The sequence below is a fragment of the Pleurodeles waltl genome, chromosome 9 (assembly GCF_031143425.1).
Source record: "Pleurodeles waltl isolate 20211129_DDA chromosome 9, aPleWal1.hap1.20221129, whole genome shotgun sequence".
NCBI lineage: Eukaryota > Metazoa > Chordata > Amphibia > Caudata > Salamandridae > Pleurodeles > Pleurodeles waltl.
The window spans coordinates 792,414,703-792,432,896 of record NC_090448.1 but is presented as its reverse complement, the minus strand read 5'-3'; positions in this window follow the sequence as shown (position 1 = coordinate 792,432,896).

Genomic DNA, 18,194 nt, shown 5'->3' with positions numbered 1-18,194 from the left:
CAGTAGCAAATCCTTGGGTCTAGGGGGTGAATCCATGCTTGGGTGTCACTTTCCTGCAGCGATCCCCAAGCAGGGATCCACTAGGGACAGATACCACTGAAAATGAGGAGTCTCCCCTTTTCAACATTACCTCATCCATCAAAGCCAGTGTTCAAGGATGAGATCCTCAAAGATAGATGGAATTGAAAACAAAATAAACCAATTGTTCCTTTATATTTTCACTTTCTGATAGAGACTTCTTGCCTCAGATTCATCACCTTTTGAATATTTCCTAGGTGTCAGACTGGATCCAGAAAATTTTCAGAAATACCTTGGCATGCTCTCAGGTAGTGCTGTGGGGCTCTGTATCAACACCATTCTGCTCTAGAAATGACATGCGGCATCCATATAAACCCGAAGCCTGAACGGTGACATCGGTTCCTTTCTTTCCGCACCACCAGACACACGTCCTGAGCTCCCTTCATGTCTCTCTGAGACGTTTACCTTCAAGCTCTGCGTCGACTGCACGTCAATGAACTTAAAAGCCATCAGGGAATGCGAAGCACAGCTTACATCGCCAAACACAAAAGCAATCCTCTTTGGAGCTGCTCCAAATCTCAGTCTTCTTTTAAAGTTCAGTCCTGGTCCCATTCTAGCTCCCAGATTTGCCTGACCAGCCCACAAGGCCAATCTGAGTTGCAGTCAATATCCCCAGGTGAATCAAAAATGAAGCATATAAAACTGAAGTGGTATTCTGCTCCCTGGCACCGCTTGCATTTCCCTGACCAGGTGTGGGGCAGCGCCACACATCTCACTCCTGAAGATGGTCAACATTGGAATGGATCCCACAACTAGTGACAGCATAACCCGAGTTTCTGAGGCCGATGGTCAAACCTCATCAGATTGAAGAGACATGCTCTGGCTCTTCAGATCCTTACCGACACACACACTGGTGCACCTTCAGGCACCAAGGAACGCAGCGGCATTCCATCTGTAGTACAGCCAGCTGATTCGCCCTTGGTACCAGGTGGACCCTCTGAGTCTGTCTTGCCTCCGGCTTCAAGACCTATGCCAGCACGGGGTATTTCAACACCAACTCCACTGACACCAGAGGAGGAGGACCCGATTCTATCCAATGCCAAGTTGGTGCAAGCTTGATCTCAACCGCACTTAATTTTGCTCAAGTCGCCAAATCCCCTGTTGTATTTACCATCGCAACAAAGGTGGCAACGCAACATTATTCTCCTTTTGGAACAGATTTTGACAATGACTTTGAACAGGTAATGAGTTTGCTTAACCCTACCAGGATGATAATTAGCACAAGGACTTGCAGGAAGAGTCACTTCCCCAGCCATGGTACTGCATAGGACAGCTGAAGTACTTGACCTCCAGTTTGACCACCTGGGAGGTTAAAACCAATGTATTAACAGAAGTCCCCCAACCGGAGCAAGCACCTTCTGAGTCTCATCTTCCATTTAAACTTCCATTTAGACAAACTTTGCTCTGGCCCATTGTCAATCAATAAATTGCCTGGTGCCATTGCCCTACTCAAGGCAACCCTATTTTTCGCTTGTAACACCCTTCACCTGAGAGCTTGGTGGTGCAGGCCTCTGCAAGGTGATCAAATCCCAACACTTTTCCTACTGCTCCCATGAAAGGAAATCTAAGTGGGTAGAAACGTTTAACAAACATGTATTTTCTTCCATCAGTCTGGCCCTCTGCTCACATAGTACCAGCTATTTATTGGCATGCTACTCCCATGAGCTTTGAGATTCGATGGCACAAGTCCCCACTGGTGTGCCCGAAGACCTTCGACCTGTTCTCGCACAGTCGATTCTAGATGGTTGTGATGCAGTCAAGTTCACGATTTGTTGTAGATTAGACATTATAGGTTTCAGCGAGCCTCCACGGGCACTAGTGTTGCAACTCCCTGTCATGCGTGGCTGTGATCGACTGCGTTCTCATGCGATGTCTAGCCCTCCCTAATGGACATGCCCTTTTACATGACTCACCTGTCTGGGGATAAAGCTGATTCTGCTCTAGGAAATTTTAAGGAGAGCAGGGTTACAACCGGCGGCAGTTCCTCCCCTTCTTTTGAGGATTAAGCTGAGGTGTCCCAAGCCACCAGCCTGTTCAACCTCCGCAAGGAACCCAGCAGTTTTGCAGTCAAGGCAGCGGTGCCCACCTCCCCCACGGCCAATGTCAAAGGATTTTACAGTCTCCCAAACCCTCACCTGTCAAACCTCTTTAGCATGCCTCTTACCGGAGCACACCCACCCGCTGGGAGGCAGAATCCACCAATTCTTCCCAGGTTAGCAAACAATAACTTTGGACAGATGGGTTCAGATTGTCTGCAAGGGTTACACCTTTCCTTTCCTTTCTTCTCTGCCACTCCTTCCGCTATCTCCCCAGGGACTGACAGAGGATCATCTTTCCATTTTTCAATAAGAAGTGTATGCCCTTTAGCCAGAGGAGCTACTGAGAGGGTGCCTGCACCATAAGTAAGTTGCGGTTAGTATTACCATGACTCACTGCTGCCCAAGAAAAATGGAGGCCATCAGCCTATTTTAGACTTCCACCCTATCAATGCCTTCCTCCAGAAAGAGAAATTCAAAATGCTCATCTTAGCCCAGGCCTTGTCTCCCCTCTGTCCTATCCTATGGCCCACCAGCACTACCAGTAGATTGTATTGGAACTAGAACATTTTCATTTTAAGGTGCTCCCCTTTGGTCTCACCAGTGCCCCTGGGTATTCACAAAATTGATGGCGGTGGTGAATAGATCATCTTCAGTGGTAAGTGCTGCCAGTCTTCCCCTACTTCAATAACAGCTGATGAAGGCAGGTTCGCCTCAGGCAGTTGTAAGACACCTCTAGACTATGGTGAACCTTCTGCCATCTTTCGGGTTCATTATCAATATGCTGAAATCACACCTGACTCCTTCCCAGATGATCGCTTTTGGTTGGGTTTGAACTACGGAAGAGTGCCCATGATATTTGGTCCTGGATTTCAGTGAGGTTGACTCTGAGGATGTTGGGGTTGACGGCCTCCTGCATTCTCCTTCTAGCCGAGCATGCAGTCAGTCTCTGATCACATTCAGCTTTCGTCAGAGACTGCAGAGAAAATCTGCAGTGGTGGTTGCTGGGCCATGATTGGGTCAGCAACAGACCCCTCTCCCTTCCCCACCCGAAGCTGACAGTAGTGACTGATGTATCTCTTCTGGGTTGGGGTGGCCACTTGGGAGAGGTGGAGACCAGAGGTTTTTGGTCTCTGGAGGCCTGATCTATATCAACCTGCTGGAGCTGAGGGCCATCCACTTGGCAGTGAAAATCTTACTGCTCTCTATCAAAGTGAGGCTGGTGCAGGTGCTCAAAGATAACAACACCACCACCATGCGGCACTGCAACAAACAGGGCGGAATGGTATCAGAGACCCTGCACCGGATGGCCTTGTATCTCTGGAAATGGCTGGACTGCAAGGGAATTTTTCTGGTGGTGAACCACCTAGCAGTATCTTTGAATGCCAGGGCGGTCTAGCTCAGCTGTCGATGCCTAGCGGATCACAAGTGGCAGTGACACCCGGAGGTGGACCAAGGTCTATTCCACGAGTAGGGAGAACCTTGGCTAGATCTGTTTCCACAGCTGAAAATGCACAATGTCAGCATTTCTGTGCGTTGCAGATTCCAAGGTATCTCTCACTTGGAAAAACATTCTGCCTCAAGTGGAACTCAGGACTCCTCTAATCCTAATCGCTCATACCACTTCAGCCCAAGTCATCCTAGTGGCTCCTTATTGTGCACGGAGAGTACGGTATCCAAAACTCCTGGGCTTGTGCGTCTGTCCTCTGATTAGGCTGTTCCTCTGAGAGGGGCTGGTGTCCCAGCATGGCAGGGTCCTGCACCAAGTAATTTGCAATCCCCACCTTCATGCTGGGGGATTGAGCAACAACAGTTGAATCCCTTCTAAATTTCTCCCGAGGTGGTTGATGTCACTTTGACAGTTAAGCATCCCTCAATAAAAACTATATACGTCTGTTTTTTAAACAAATTTGTGGTTTGGTGCAGCCCACGCCAGATTGACCCTCTCCAGGCCTCCTATATTCCTATAGGAGGCCTCGCCTCCTATATTCCATTATTTGTTTTGTCTCTTGTTCAGCAAGGCTTTGCTTTGGATACAGTTAAAGGTTATCTTCGGTCCTTTCAACCTTCTTGCGGTTGACAGATCAGCCCACCTTACTTAAGTCACCAGTTGTGATGTGATTTTTTTAAGGGACTCCAACATATGTTTCCCCCTTCTCCTTTTGTGATGGCCCCAAAGGATCTTAGTTAATTGATGTGCACTCTGTTTTCAGCTGCTTTACAGCTGCCCATTACGGCTCCTTAGTATCGAGGCGGTGTTCCTCATAACCATCACCTCAATATGACATGTCACCCCTCAACGATAAGAAACTTCATCGTCCTGACAGGAAGAGAGGGCTAAGCTTTTATATAGATCATACCAAAGACCTCTGGGATGACGATCAGCTCTTTGTGGGGTTCTCTGGCATGGAAAAAGGCAAGGCTGTGCAAAAGAGAACTCTCTCCTGCTGGATTGTGTTCTGCATTATCTGCTACATAATGGTTAAATAGCAACCTCTGGAAAGACCGTATGCTCATTCTACCAGAACTAAAGCTGCATTAATACTGTGAGTCCCTGTCGTAGACATATGCCAGGCAACTACGTAGGTGTCTCTCCATATGCTCAATATTGTCTGTATAACCAGTTTTGCAGAGAGGGGCACTTTGCACACTTAGGGGGTCATTCCGACCCTGGCGGTCAAAGACTGCCAGGGCCGCGAATGGAGGAAGCACCGCCAACAGGCTGGCGGTGCTTCCCTGCTCATTCTTACTGCGGCGGAAAAGCCGCGGTCAAAAAACCGAGTTCGGCGGTTTCCCGCTGGATTTCCCCCGGCTGGGTAAATCCGCCAGGGCAGCGCTGCAAGCAGCGCTGCCCAGGGGATTCTGACCCCCTTCCTGCCAGCCTGTTTCTGGCGGTTTACACAGCCAGGAAGAGGCTGGCGGGAACGGGTGTCCTGGGGCCCCTGGGGCCCCCTGCACTGCCCATGCCACTGGCATGGGCAGTGCAGGGGCCCCCTAACAGGGCCCCAGCCTGCTTTTCACTGACTGCCTAGCAGACAGTGAAAAGCGCGACGGGTGCAACTGCACCCGTCGCACACCTGCAACACCGCCGGCTCCATTCGGAGCCGGCTTCAATGTTGCAGGCCTCCTTCCCACTGGGCCGGCGGGCGCTAACATTGTTAGCGCCCACTGGCCCAGCGGGAAGGTCGGAATGCCGCCAGCGGTCTTTTGACGGCAGATCGGTCAAATGGCGGTTCCCGCCAGGTGGGCGGCGACCGCCGCCCGCCGGGGTCAGAATGACCCCCTTAGTCCTGAAGGACCTATTGGTTTGAGCCCATTCACAGAACAGCCTCCAAAAGGTATTGCTTTGGTATTGTCGCGTAGGCTCTCATTATACTAATGAGACTACTGGATTTTTGGGTGGCAGGATCGTTCACAATGTGGGGGACTAAGTCTAACCCACGGCGAAGGACCCTTGTCACCTCAAATCCGGGTTGAGCTCCGGCTAACTAGCAGTGCCTCATCTCTCCCAAAGGGGAAAGACAATTGGACAACCGAGCGCATGACATCTTAGTGCTTCCCAGGGAAGTCGTGGTCACTCAGATCCCAACCAGCTCTCTCATACACAGTGTGGTCTCACATATAAATGACAAAGGCAGTTTGAGTTTTAAAAATTGGTTTAATAAAACGACTGCATGTTAGATAACAAGACGTGAGCGGCAATAACCAGAACCATACAACACAGTAAGATTGAAATAGTAACGAGGAGAGTGAAACATAAGAATAACGCTATCATAGTGCTACTATAGTACGTTCTCTCTTCTAAGTTCTATTTTGAGCACAGCATGTTAAGCTCTAATCCTGCCTTTCTGATGGATACAACTACCTGTGGATTCCTCACCTAATGAATACTCCCATGGCGCCAGCATTCGACGGAAATCTTCTTCCTAGCTTCTGCACGTCGACGAGGACGTCACTCTAGCCTGCGCGACGCCGTCTGACGTCATACAGGCAATAAGAGGCCCCCGCTGACGTGCCGACGTCAGTTCCCTTTTTTCCGTGCATTCGAAACGGTTATCTTCGAGGGAGCTACTGTTACTTTCGTAGTTACAGTGTATTTTCTGCTGCGAAGTTCTTCTCAGCGGTAATAATGTCTCAGAGGAAGTCGGGTTTCAAGCCCTGTCGAGAGTGTGGGGGCAAGATGTCCGTTACAGATCCTCACTCCGACTGTCTATGGTGTTTGAGCTCCGACCACGACGTCGTAACTTGCGATTCATGTCAGCACATGAACCCGAAGGCCCTCAAAGAACGTGAGGCTAAACTATTCATGGCGAAGTCGAAGAGAAAGGAAAAACATCATAAAAAGTCTTCTTCGCCAAGGTATCATCGGCGTCATCGAGATTCCCGGCGCCGTAGAGATTCACGGCGTCAATCCAGCAAGGAGACTCGTTCGAGGTCACCTTCGGCTCGGCGTCGGAGAACTTGGGAGGTCAGTCCCACGGTCATGCCGCATCCATCGACGCCGTTGCCCTCTCCGGCGTCACCGACTTCGCCTGGACAGGCGTCTGTGATTGAGGTGATGCAGCCTCTGGTGTTGTCTCCGGCGTCGCAGACGTCGAGGCCGGCGTTGGGGTCGCCTTTGATCCAGACACCCCAGTATCCGGCTTTTCCCACCCATGGAGCCGATAGTACCGCATTCCTGAATGCGATGTATACCATCTTTCAACAGATGGCTCCAGGGGGTGCTCCGGCTGGTCCTTCGGGGCCTTTGGCCTTTTCATTGGGTGATCCTGCGCCTCTACGGCCGGCACCCTTTATGCCCTTTCTCCCTTTTGGGAATGTGGGCTCGGCGCCGGTGTCGGCGCCTGTTGCCGCTCCGGTGGCTTCAGAGGGATTGGCCCCGGAGGTTTCCATCCCGTCGACGTCAGGATTTCGTCCTGTGACACCGGTGGGTCCATCGGCTCCAAGATCTCTTTGTCCTGCTCCTTCAACAGCGCCGAAGCTGCCTGTGGCGCCGGACGCGGCGTCGGATACTGCTGGAGATCGGTGCCGATCTTCGACTTCGGCGGAGGACATGTCGACTCCGCGTATCCAGCAGAGACTACATTCGAGGAGGCGTGCTCTCCGTCTTTTGGAAGAGCAGGAGTACCAACGAGTCCTGGAGGAAGGAGAGGTTGAGGACTCTGGTGATGGATTGCATGGTCTGGATACGGCCAGTGGGCTGGATACTTCCCCTGAGTGGGACCTTTCATCTCCAGGGGAGTATACGGAGGAGGCTGCTACCTTTCACGCTGTGGTAAGGAAGGCACCTAACTTTCTGGACCTGCCTTTGCCGGTGGCAGAGGCGAAGCAGAATTTATTGATGGCGGTATTGCATCAGGCCTCTGCTGCAGCGGAGCCTCTCTTGCCGTTTAATGAGGCTTTGCTTGATCCGGTGTTAGAGGTGTGGAAGAAGCCAGTATCTTCCTCGGCGGTTCATAGGGCTGTGGCCAGGAGATATCGAGCTGCACCATCTGACCCTGGCTTTCTTTCTAGACACCCTATGCCGGAGAGCTTGGTGGTGCAAGCCTCCTGTTCATCGAAGTCAGCGCCTGGATCTTTCCCGACGGTACCTGGAGACAGGGACTCCAAAAAGCTGGATGCACAATCCAAGAAAATATTTTCATCTTGCAGTTTGGCGTTGAAGGCCACCAACGCAACTTGCATTCTGGGGAGATACATCCATGCTCTTATGGACGATATTTCATCTTCATTTACGGAGCTTCCCCAGGGACTCTTGGATGTTGTCTCGGACGCCCAGGCTGCCGCAACCCAGATTATCCAGTCTGGGCTGGACACGACCGACTCGGTGGCTAGGGCGATGGGCACGCCTGTGGTGGCAAGGAGACAGGCCTGGCTCCGTAATTCAGGGTTTTCTGCGGACGTGCAGTCGACCCTATTGGACCTCCCGTTTGATGGGGACAAACTGTTTGGAGCCAAGGCAGATTCGGCCTTGGAGCGATTTAAAGAGAGCAGGGCCACAGCCAAATCGTTAGGGCTGCAAGCTCCTTCTTCCTCTGCGTCTTCCAGGTTTTTCAGGAGGTTTCGTTGATTTGGGCGTGGCTCTTCCTCCTCTTCCTTTCGGGGGAGATTCCAGCAACCCGCCTCTTCCCACCCCTATAGATCATTTAGAGGAAAAGGTAGGGCCCGCACCAGAGGAGCCTCTCAACAGCACTCTGCCTCTTCCTCGTCCTCTGGAGGGGTGCAGCAGGGAAAGCAGCCTTAGGCTTCCACCATTTCCCACTCACTCCTCTCCTGTAGGGGGAAGGTTACAGCATTTTCTCCACAAGTGGGAGACTATTACAACGGACACTTGGGTTATCAGTGTTGTGGGAAAAGGCTACACCCTTCCCTTTCGGGAGTTTCCGCCCCCCATCCCGCCCCGCCTATCTTATTGTTCAGAAGAACCCCTCCTGTTGCTAGAACAGGAGGTTCAAGTCCTCCTTTCAAAGGGCGCGGTGGAGTTGGTCCCAGAGCAGGAAAGGGGTCGAGGTTGTTACTCAAGGTACTTCCTGATTCCCAAGAAGGATGGTCGGTTGAGACCGATCCTGGATCTGAGGATCTTGAATTGGTTCCTCAAACAGGAAAAGTTCAAGATGCTGACCCTAGCACAGGTGCTTTTGGCATTGAACAAAGAAGATTGGATGGTGTCTGTCGACTTGCAGGACGCTTATTTTCATATCCCGATACTCAAGTCGCACAGGAAGTATCTCCGGTTTGTGGTAGGGTTGCAGCACCATCAGTTTGCGGTCCTCCCGTTTGGTCTTACTTCAGCACCTCGAGTTTTCACGAAGGTGATGTCGGTGGTTGCGGCAGAGCTCAGAAGGAAGGGGATAGCAGTGTTCCCTTACTTGGACGACTGGTTGATCAAAGCCAAGTCTCCGGAGCTTGTGTCGCATCATCTGCAGTCAACAACCCAGTTGTTGTTCGACCTGGGCTTTTCGGTGAACGTGCCCAAATCTCACCTGGAGCCCTCTCAGCGCCTCCTGTTCATAGGGGCAGTACTGGATACAACATTGAATCGAGCCTTTCCTCCGCCTCAGCGGATTCAAGACATTCAGGCGTTGGTTCCAATGTTTCAAGGTGGAGCGGTCATTCCAGTCCTCAAGGTCCTTCGTCTGCTCGGTCTGTTTGCCTCCTGCATACTGTTGGTCACGCATGCTCGCTGGCACATGAGGGCTCTTCAGTGGTGCCTCCGAAGGCAGTGGTCTCAACACAAAGGAGATCTCGAAGGTGTGGTCAAGATCTCCAGAGATGCTGCTGTGGACTTGAAGTGGTGGATTGCGAGCAACAATCTTTCACAAGGAAAGCCGTTTGCGCAGTCGCCACCAGTGGCCAGGGTCATAACGGATGCTTCCACTCTAGGGTGGGGAGCTCATCTGGGGGATCTGGAGATCAAAGGACTTTGGTCTCCAGAGGAACAGATGTTTCATATCAATCTGTTAGAGTTACGGGCTGTACGTCTGGCTCTCAAGGCCTTCCTCCCTTCCCTTCGTGGTCAGTCGCTACAGGTCCTGACGGACAATACTACCACGATGTGGTACATAAACAAACAGGGAGGAGTAGGGTCGTACCTTCTCTGCAGAGAAGCTCTTCGACTATGGTCCTGGGCAAAGGACCATCAGATTTGCTTGGTAGCAAATCATCTGGCCGGGGTCTTGAATGTACGTGCGGACAGTCTCATTCGCCAATTCTCGGCCGACCACGAGTGGCGTCTCCATCCAGATCAAGTCCGTTTAATCTTCCAGATGTGGGGGTTTCCTCGGATAGATCTGTTTGCCACTCTGGAGAACGCGCATTGTCCGTTATTCTGCAGCCTCCAGTATCCGGTGCAGGGAGCATTGGGGGACGTGTTTCTGATAACCTGGTGCGACCAGTTGCTTTACGCGTTTCCCCCCATACCCTTGATTCCTCGAGTGTTGAGGAAGATTCACCAAGACCGGGCCCAAGTCATCTTAATAGCTCCGGATTGGCCAAGGAGGGTGTGGTACTCCGACCTTCTCCAACTCTCGCTGTGCCCTCCGCTCCGTCTCCCTCTCAGGGCAGACCTCCTCTCGCAGTCGCAGGGGCAGGTTTTACACCCCAACCTCCAGAGTCTACACCTACATGCCTGGAGATTGAACAGGGCAACCTGAGTTCCTTCTCTCTCCCGCCTGATGTAGTGGATGTTATATTAGCGGCCAGGCGACAATCCGCTAAATCTATCTACGCTAATAGGTGGTCTAAATTTGTTATGTGGTGTGGAGAGAGACAGATTGATCCCTTACATGCTCATCTGTCGGACGTTTTGTCTTTTGCTCTGTCTCTAGCGCAGAAAGGTTGTGCAGTGGCTACCATTAAGGGTTATTTGTCGGCTTTGTCAGCCTTCATTTGTCTTCCAGACCAACCATCGTTATTTAAATCCCCTATTGTTCTCAGATTCTTGAAAGGTCTTTTAAATAAATATCCTCCAAAACCATTCGTTATGCCTCAATGGGATTTGTCCTTGGTCCTTACTTTCCTTATGGGGTCCCCTTTTGAGCCTATGCATTCTTGCCCCTTAAGGTATTTAGTTATTAAAACAGTCTTCCTGGTGGCTATAACATCTGCAAGGAGAGTGAGTGAGTTGCAAGCCTTATCGGTAAAACCCCCTTATACAACTTTTTATGGGGATAAGGTGGTGTTGAGGACCAAGGCTGCTTTCCTCCCGAAGGTTGTTTCACCTTTCCATTTGGCCCAGACAATTACTTTGTCCACGTTCTATCCTCCGCCTCATCCTTCTAAGGAGGAAGAGAGACTACATTGCTTGGACCCAAAGAGGGCGTTAAGCTTCTTCATTGATAGAAAGAAGGATTGCAGGCTGGAGGATCAGCTGTTCATCGGATACGTGGGCAAGAGGAGAGGAAAGGCAGTCCACAAGAGAACACTCTCCAGGTGGGTTGTTCTTTGCATTAAAATCTGTTACTCTTTGGCAAAGAAGGATCCTCCTGATGGCATTAGAGCTCATTCCACCAGAGCTAAGTCGGCCACTTCGGCCTTGGCCAGGGGTGTTCCTGTGGTCAACATCTGCAAGGCCGCAACTTGGTCGTCCCTTCACACTTTTGCGAAACATTACTGTCTGGACTCTGAGGTCAGAAGGGACGACCATTTTGCACGGTCAGTGCTGCAGGATTTCTTGGTTTGACCATTTCGGCACCCACCACTGGGCGTGGTACTGCTTTGGGACTCTATTCATTAGGTGAGGAATCCACAGGTAGTTGTATCCATCAGAAGAACGAGTTACTTACCTTCGGTAACGACTTTTCTGGTGGATACATTAGCTACCTGTGGATTCCTCACGGTCCCACCCGCCTCCCCGTTGCCTTTCTGGTCTTACCAAGTAATCCTTGAGTGCGCTCCTCTTGGTCTTCAAGGCTGAAACAGATTTTGTATATATGGATACTTGTATATATATATACATATATATATATATGTATATATCTTTTTGTATATACATGATTTGCATATATTTGTTTGTTTGATTAAAAAAAAAAAAAAGGAGAGTATATTAAATCTACAGCCATTTTATTGCAATGTTGTGTGATTTACAATGTTATGGGATGTTGCCTTGCTCTTTCATTGCATTGGGTTATTATTCTCATGCACGTAAAAAAGTTTTGGTACTGACGTCGGCACGTCGGCGAGGACCTCTTATTGCCTGTATGACGTCAGACGGCGTCGCGCGGGCAGAGTGACGTCCTCGTCGACGTGCAGAAGCTAGGAAGAAGATTTCCGTCGAATGCTGGTGCCATGGGAGTATTCATTAGGTGAGGAATCCACAGGTAGCTAATGTATCCACCAGAAAAGTCGTTACCGAAGGTAAGTAACTCGTTCTTCAGGTTCCCCCGGGAGGACATCAACCCTCATACCTGAGCAAAGGCATGTGATCAGGATCAGCATCTGCAACAGGGCAGTCAGCGTCTAGTTGTGGTTCCCTGGTCGGAATCTCCCTCTTACGTGTACCAGTACTAGGAAGTGTTTTTATAACTAACACGCCGGTGTTCTAAGAAACGTCCCTACGTAAGAATGTGTACTTTCTACGAACCCTAAAGACTAAACTTCTACCACGTCTATCGGCAATGTACCAGACTGTATCCTTGACTGAAGCACAGAGCGAGCAAGAATATATTGTTTGAGAACTCCGGTGCTGAAGTAAGCTAAACAGTGTGATAGAAGAAAATAAAACAAGACCGTGAAACTGGTTATTGAAAAATAACAGTGCGAGGCTAAATAAAATGCATCTAGGGCAAAGTGCACAGAGGCCTAATGCTTTAAGCAAACGTGCAAAAGCTATATTAAAAATGGCTACACTACACCCTCCCCTTGTCGGTAGAAAGTGGTTTAAATCAAAGCTAAAAAATGCTCTAAGTTAAAAAAAATTAACTAAAACCTTATATAATTTCAACAAGTCAAGAGTACACCAAAGCACTATGGGCCAGATGTATGAAAAGTTTTTGCACTCGCAAACGGTGCGAATCGCAAAAATCGGCCGTTTGCGAGTGCAAAAACGTGGTCTGCGATGCATGAAAGGCATTCGCAGACCAAATATAAGAAATCGCAAATTTACGATTTTATGCGTTGCGACCTAGTTTTGCGAGTCGCATTTTGCGATTCGGTATTTCCAGTAGGAAATTGCGAGGTGCAAAATGCGAATCACAAATTCCCAATCGCAAATAGATGCATCAAAAAATAGCAATTAGCGATTATTCGCAGAATGGCATTTTACACATGCAAAATACCACTAAGTGAAAGCAGGTGGTAACCAGGTGCAACCTATATAAAGAGGCCCAGAATGCCTCAGACTCTGTTCCACAATGGCTACACTCTACGTCATGGCGAGGAGGATGAGGATCCTGGCAGGTTTGAGGAGAGGGAGGAGGAGACAGGAGCGCATTTTCAGAGAGCGCATTACACTTTTTGACCTGACAGAGGAGGAAATATTTGAGAGGTATAGGTTGAACTCAGCCATGATTCTTGATCTGATAGCTGAGCTACAACCCATACTGCAGCGCAAAACACTAAGGACCCATAGCATACCCACCCATGTGCAGGTATTATGCTCCTTACACCTACTCGCCTCAGGGAGCTATCAAGGGGTCATAGCAGCGGCTGGGGGGGTGTCACAGAGCACCCTCTCCAGATTTTTCAATGCATTCATCAACGCCATGCTAAGCAAACTCCAACAGTACATCAGATTCCCCCACACCCCACAGGAAATACAGCAGACAAAAATTGAGTTTTATCAGATAGCACAGTTCCCCCACGTCCTAGGTGCCATAGATGGCACACATGTGGCAATATGTCCACCATCTGTCACAGAGTATGTGTACCGCAACCGTAAACACCAACATTCCATGAATATACAGGTGATATGCAATGCCTCCTACATCATAACTGATCTTGTGGCCAGGTACCCAGGGAGCACACATGATTCATACATCTTTCGCCACAGCGGGATTCACACAAGACTGCTAGCTGGGGAGTTTGGTGAAGGATATCTACTAGGTAATGTCACTCTTTACACTGGCGCATAGATAACAAGCCCTTGTCAGATGGCTGAGGTACTCATCACACCTTCTGTCCCTTCAGGAGACAGTGCCTACGCAGTGCGCACCTACATGATGATGCCCTACCTCAATCCCACAACACCGGCAGAACGGAGATACAATGCAGCACACAGGGCAACCTGCAACGTGGTGGAGCGCACATTTGGCCTCCTGAAGAGTCGCTTCCGTTGCCTCCACAAGAGTGGAGGGGCACTACAGTACAGTCCAGAAACCACATTTAGAATAGTGGCTACTTGTGCAATCTTGCACAATATAGCTACAACCAGGGGCATACCTATAGAAATCAGTGACACTGAATCAGATGAGAATGACGATCCCATACCACCTCTACAGCCAGCAGACAGGACCAGTGCAGCAGAGGGACTGCAAAGGCGTGCTGACATCACACACAACTATTTCGGACGTGAGTATGAATAACAAAAATCCACTGACAACTGTACCTGTAGTGATAGAAATTTATTACCTTGCGTCAGGTAATTAATTGTGAAAAATAAAGTAAACAGGTGAATAAGAAAACCAAAAATAAAAAAAAAACTGAGTCCCACATTATTACATCATAGTGGGAACACCAGTGTCAATGCGGCAAGAGTCACTTCCTCCTCCCTCGCACACCACTGGGGTGCCCAGTTGACTCACTGGCACCCTGAAAGTCACCCTCAGTGGCAGTGCTGCGCCTGGCACTGCACTGTCTGGTGTCTGAAGCAGGTACTTGCACACTACGGAGGCTCGAACTGTCCTCTGTGTCCCCCAAGGCAACCTCACTGGGAGTGGCCGACCTCTGTCCCATGACTAGTTCAATCACATTGGTGATTTGGACAAGGCCCTGGACCACATCCCTGCTGGTGTGTGCAGCCTCCACTTGGGCTGCCACAGCACGATGGGCGATGAGTGCGGTGGAGTTAGCCATCCTATTTGAGGACCTGCAGTAGTTCGCAAACATTGTTCTGAAGCGGTGTTCATGTCTGCGTCGACTCACCCTTTCGTGGCGCAGCTCCTCACACAGGTCACGCACTGCACTGGTAAGCTCCCTAGTGTCCTGAGAGGCCTGCACCTGTCCCTCACGCAGCTGGGTGATATTGTTGTTCAGGGTGTCAATTCGCCGATGCAGGCCAATCATATGTCTGTTGTGGACTCTCAGGTTCCTGTCCAGACTCAAAATTCTCCTGTTTTGCAGCCGCTGTTGCTGCAACATAGCAGCCTCAAGTCCACTGAACAAGGATGTACCCTCAGCTGCCTCCTGCGGTTGCTGCTGGGACACTGTGGCACTTCTGCGATGTGCTGAATGACCCCTGTCCTCTGGTATCTGGCTGCGCCTATCGGGTGCAGATGGTGTGCTTGGCCCCTCCTGCTGCACATCGGAGTCACCACTGAGGTCTGGAAGTGGCAATGGCCTGGGCCTGCGGCGCACAGTGGAGACATTGACGGACCCACTGGTGTTGGTGTCAGAGGGCTGCTGTGTGTCCGTCTCCCCTACATACGGAATTTCTGTGGCTGCTGTGCCTGGCCCACCTGCAACAAAAATATGCAGCACGTCAGTTCTGTATGTTACATTATCTGTCCAGAAATGGCAATAAAGCTATAGGTACTGCTCTACATGGTGTAGTGTGTGTTGTGTTACCTTGGGTGTCACTATGCCTGCTTACATTGTCATGCTACTGTCTGTACTAGTTTGTGGACCACAACTCCCATAATGCATTGTTGTGCTGCTACTAAGATGTGGAGTGGACTACTTCACACACTACTTCACATTACATGCTATTTCCTAAGGGGTTTTATGCATGCACATATTGGGTTCACACGACAACATTGCACTTACCTTGGCTAATACTCGGTTGAGCGGAGGTGTCTATTTCTGTGACCCCTGTCACTGCTTCCGGTAGGAGTGTCGATTCCACCAGTTCCTCCAGTGGTGTGGCAGGTGGCTTGGTTGGTGGTCCTCCTCCTGTGCCCCTGGCCACTCCAAGTCTTCTTGCCACCCTCTCCTTTGCCCGGGACCGCAGGTCATACCAGCGTTTCTTGATCTCCTCAATGGAGCGCTGTGCCACTCCAATAGCGCAGATTTTACCTTGGATCTCAAGCCATAGTCTTCTCTTCTCACTCTCAGGCACCTGGAGTGATGATTTGCCAAACAGGCGGTCATGGCTCCTCACCACCTCTTCTGTTAATACCTCCAGCTCCTGTTCACTGAACTTGAGTTTGCGCTTCCTCTACTGTTTCTCCTGTGCTGTACCTTGGGGCTCTATTGTGGCTCAGGTGATGCTGCTCCTTCAGAGTGCTGCTCAATGTGTCTGGGCTGCTCTCACTCAGGATGCTGGTTTGGGTGTGGCACCTGAAACTGCCTGGGATGACTCATTTCCTGCTGGTGATGTCATCAGGCTCCTCCAGGTGTGCATTCTCGAACTTTCTCGCATTTTGCGATTTTTTACCGAATCGCAAAAAAATCGCAAATTGCGAGAATGCAAATTGCGATTCGGTATATGGGCCTCGCAAAACACAAATAGCGATTTTTAAGAAATCGCTAATTCCGAAATGCAATTTTGTTACATGGCCAATTGCGATTCAGAAATAGCGATTTCTTAAAAATCGCATTTTGCGATTCGCAGACCCCAGTTTTCATACATCTGGCCCTTAAATCCTAAATTTAAAAATACACATGCGGCTAAGAGCCAAATTCATGTAACAGTGTCAATTTAGACCAAATCCAATTCAAACGGTGGTCATTGAAAGCAGGAGGTTTTCCACTTCGGCAGATGACAAGACCAGAAAATCCACGCCAAAGACTATTAAGGAGCAGGTGTGTTCCAAAGCCCCAGAATCAACCAAGGCAGCATCCCGTACACTGTCCGTAAACGAGTTAATATCAACTTCCTCCAGGAAGGGTATCTCGTAATCAGCCTCACGAAGCAAACGCCACCGCAGCGCGCATGTCTGGGAATGAGCCCTCATCGGGAACATCAACAGATCAGCATCAACCACTGGGGGGCGTTACTGTGAGAGACAGACGTCTAGTGCATGTTCAAAAGAGCACCAACGGCACCGAAACATGGGCTGCACACAATCCAAAACCGGTCTGAATGACAGAGACCAGTCACACTCCAAATGTCCCAGGAGTGTTGCTCCGAAGTGCTGCATCATGCGTTCACAACACAGCTGCGCTGATGGGAGCGCCCACATTCGTCCTTGTTGCGGCGGGACAGCCATTGCGGAAAAACAACAGCAACAGCAAAATGCCTGCTAATAAAACCAAAGGGATCGGAAATCCCCCAAAAATGCTTCCAAAAATTGAATGAATAGCCAAAGGTATTAAACCGAATATGGAAGAGAAGGTGTGAATGAAACCAACACCTACGGCTTTGAAAAAATGTGCCAATCCAGCTGTGCTGGACGCATGAAATATACGTCCCACGAGTTCACCAAAGTGGCTCGTAAAGTTGGTATTTACCAGGGACTGTATTTCCGCTGATGACCTTTCCACCTGAAGTGCGTAGGTCTCGCGTGCAGATGTGAGGGCCACATGCTTTCAGAAACAATAAAGCCTTTAGTCCACTTAACTTGTCGAAATTCACCTTGGAAGTAACAATGTGAGGCCAGATATCTGCTACCTCCCTTAATTTAGTGGGGGGAAACAACACATTCCCGCAGCAAGTAACGACCTTGGTGACCGAAACAACGTAAACTATTCCGGCCCGCATGCCACAACAGTCTTCATTATTGAGGAGGACGTAGCTGCCGGTTGAAAGCACCTGGAATGTGCGTTTAATCAAGGGGACCGGAACTCCCTTCAGATAGCAAGCCAAGTTCGCAACCGAGGCATTACATGCCCCATGCAAGGACAGCTGCTTACAAATCATCGAATGGTTGACTGAAGTCTCGCTTTCACTACCGCTAAGAAAAACCTCTCTCATGCCATTGAGACATTTGTACAAGAAGGGAATTTCCCACACCTCATGTATATAACTATCTCCCAGCTTTTCATATCTGCCTACCGGAATATGTTTTAAACAAGAAGTGAATTGTAGTGTAGAAATAGGCAGATTAATAACCCCGTGTATCAACCACTCAGCTGAGGGAAACTCGGCCACAGTAAAAGGCAGTCTTTCCAATTTTTCAATGTAAAGCATGACATAAGTCGCCTCCTTCTTAGCCATCAGTTGTTGTTGTCGTGTCAAATTAAAGGAAAAAAATATCTCCCTGGCCCTGATGTGCTGCCACGGAACGCGACCCACCTGCAGTCTGAAGTGTCCAACCCAACTGCATAATGGACCTTGTTTGACTTTGTCCATGATATAAAGAAGACATCTCAGATCGTATAATGTCTATGGCAGAAGAAACAATGTTGTCAATGGTATATATTCGGTCGGACAGGGTGTGAATTCCATTATCCACAACAGGTAATGCCTTTTTCAAATTTTCCTGATCTATCTGCCTTAACCGGGCGCAGCCTCTTGTTGGGAAAATTTCCATATTTCATTGTACA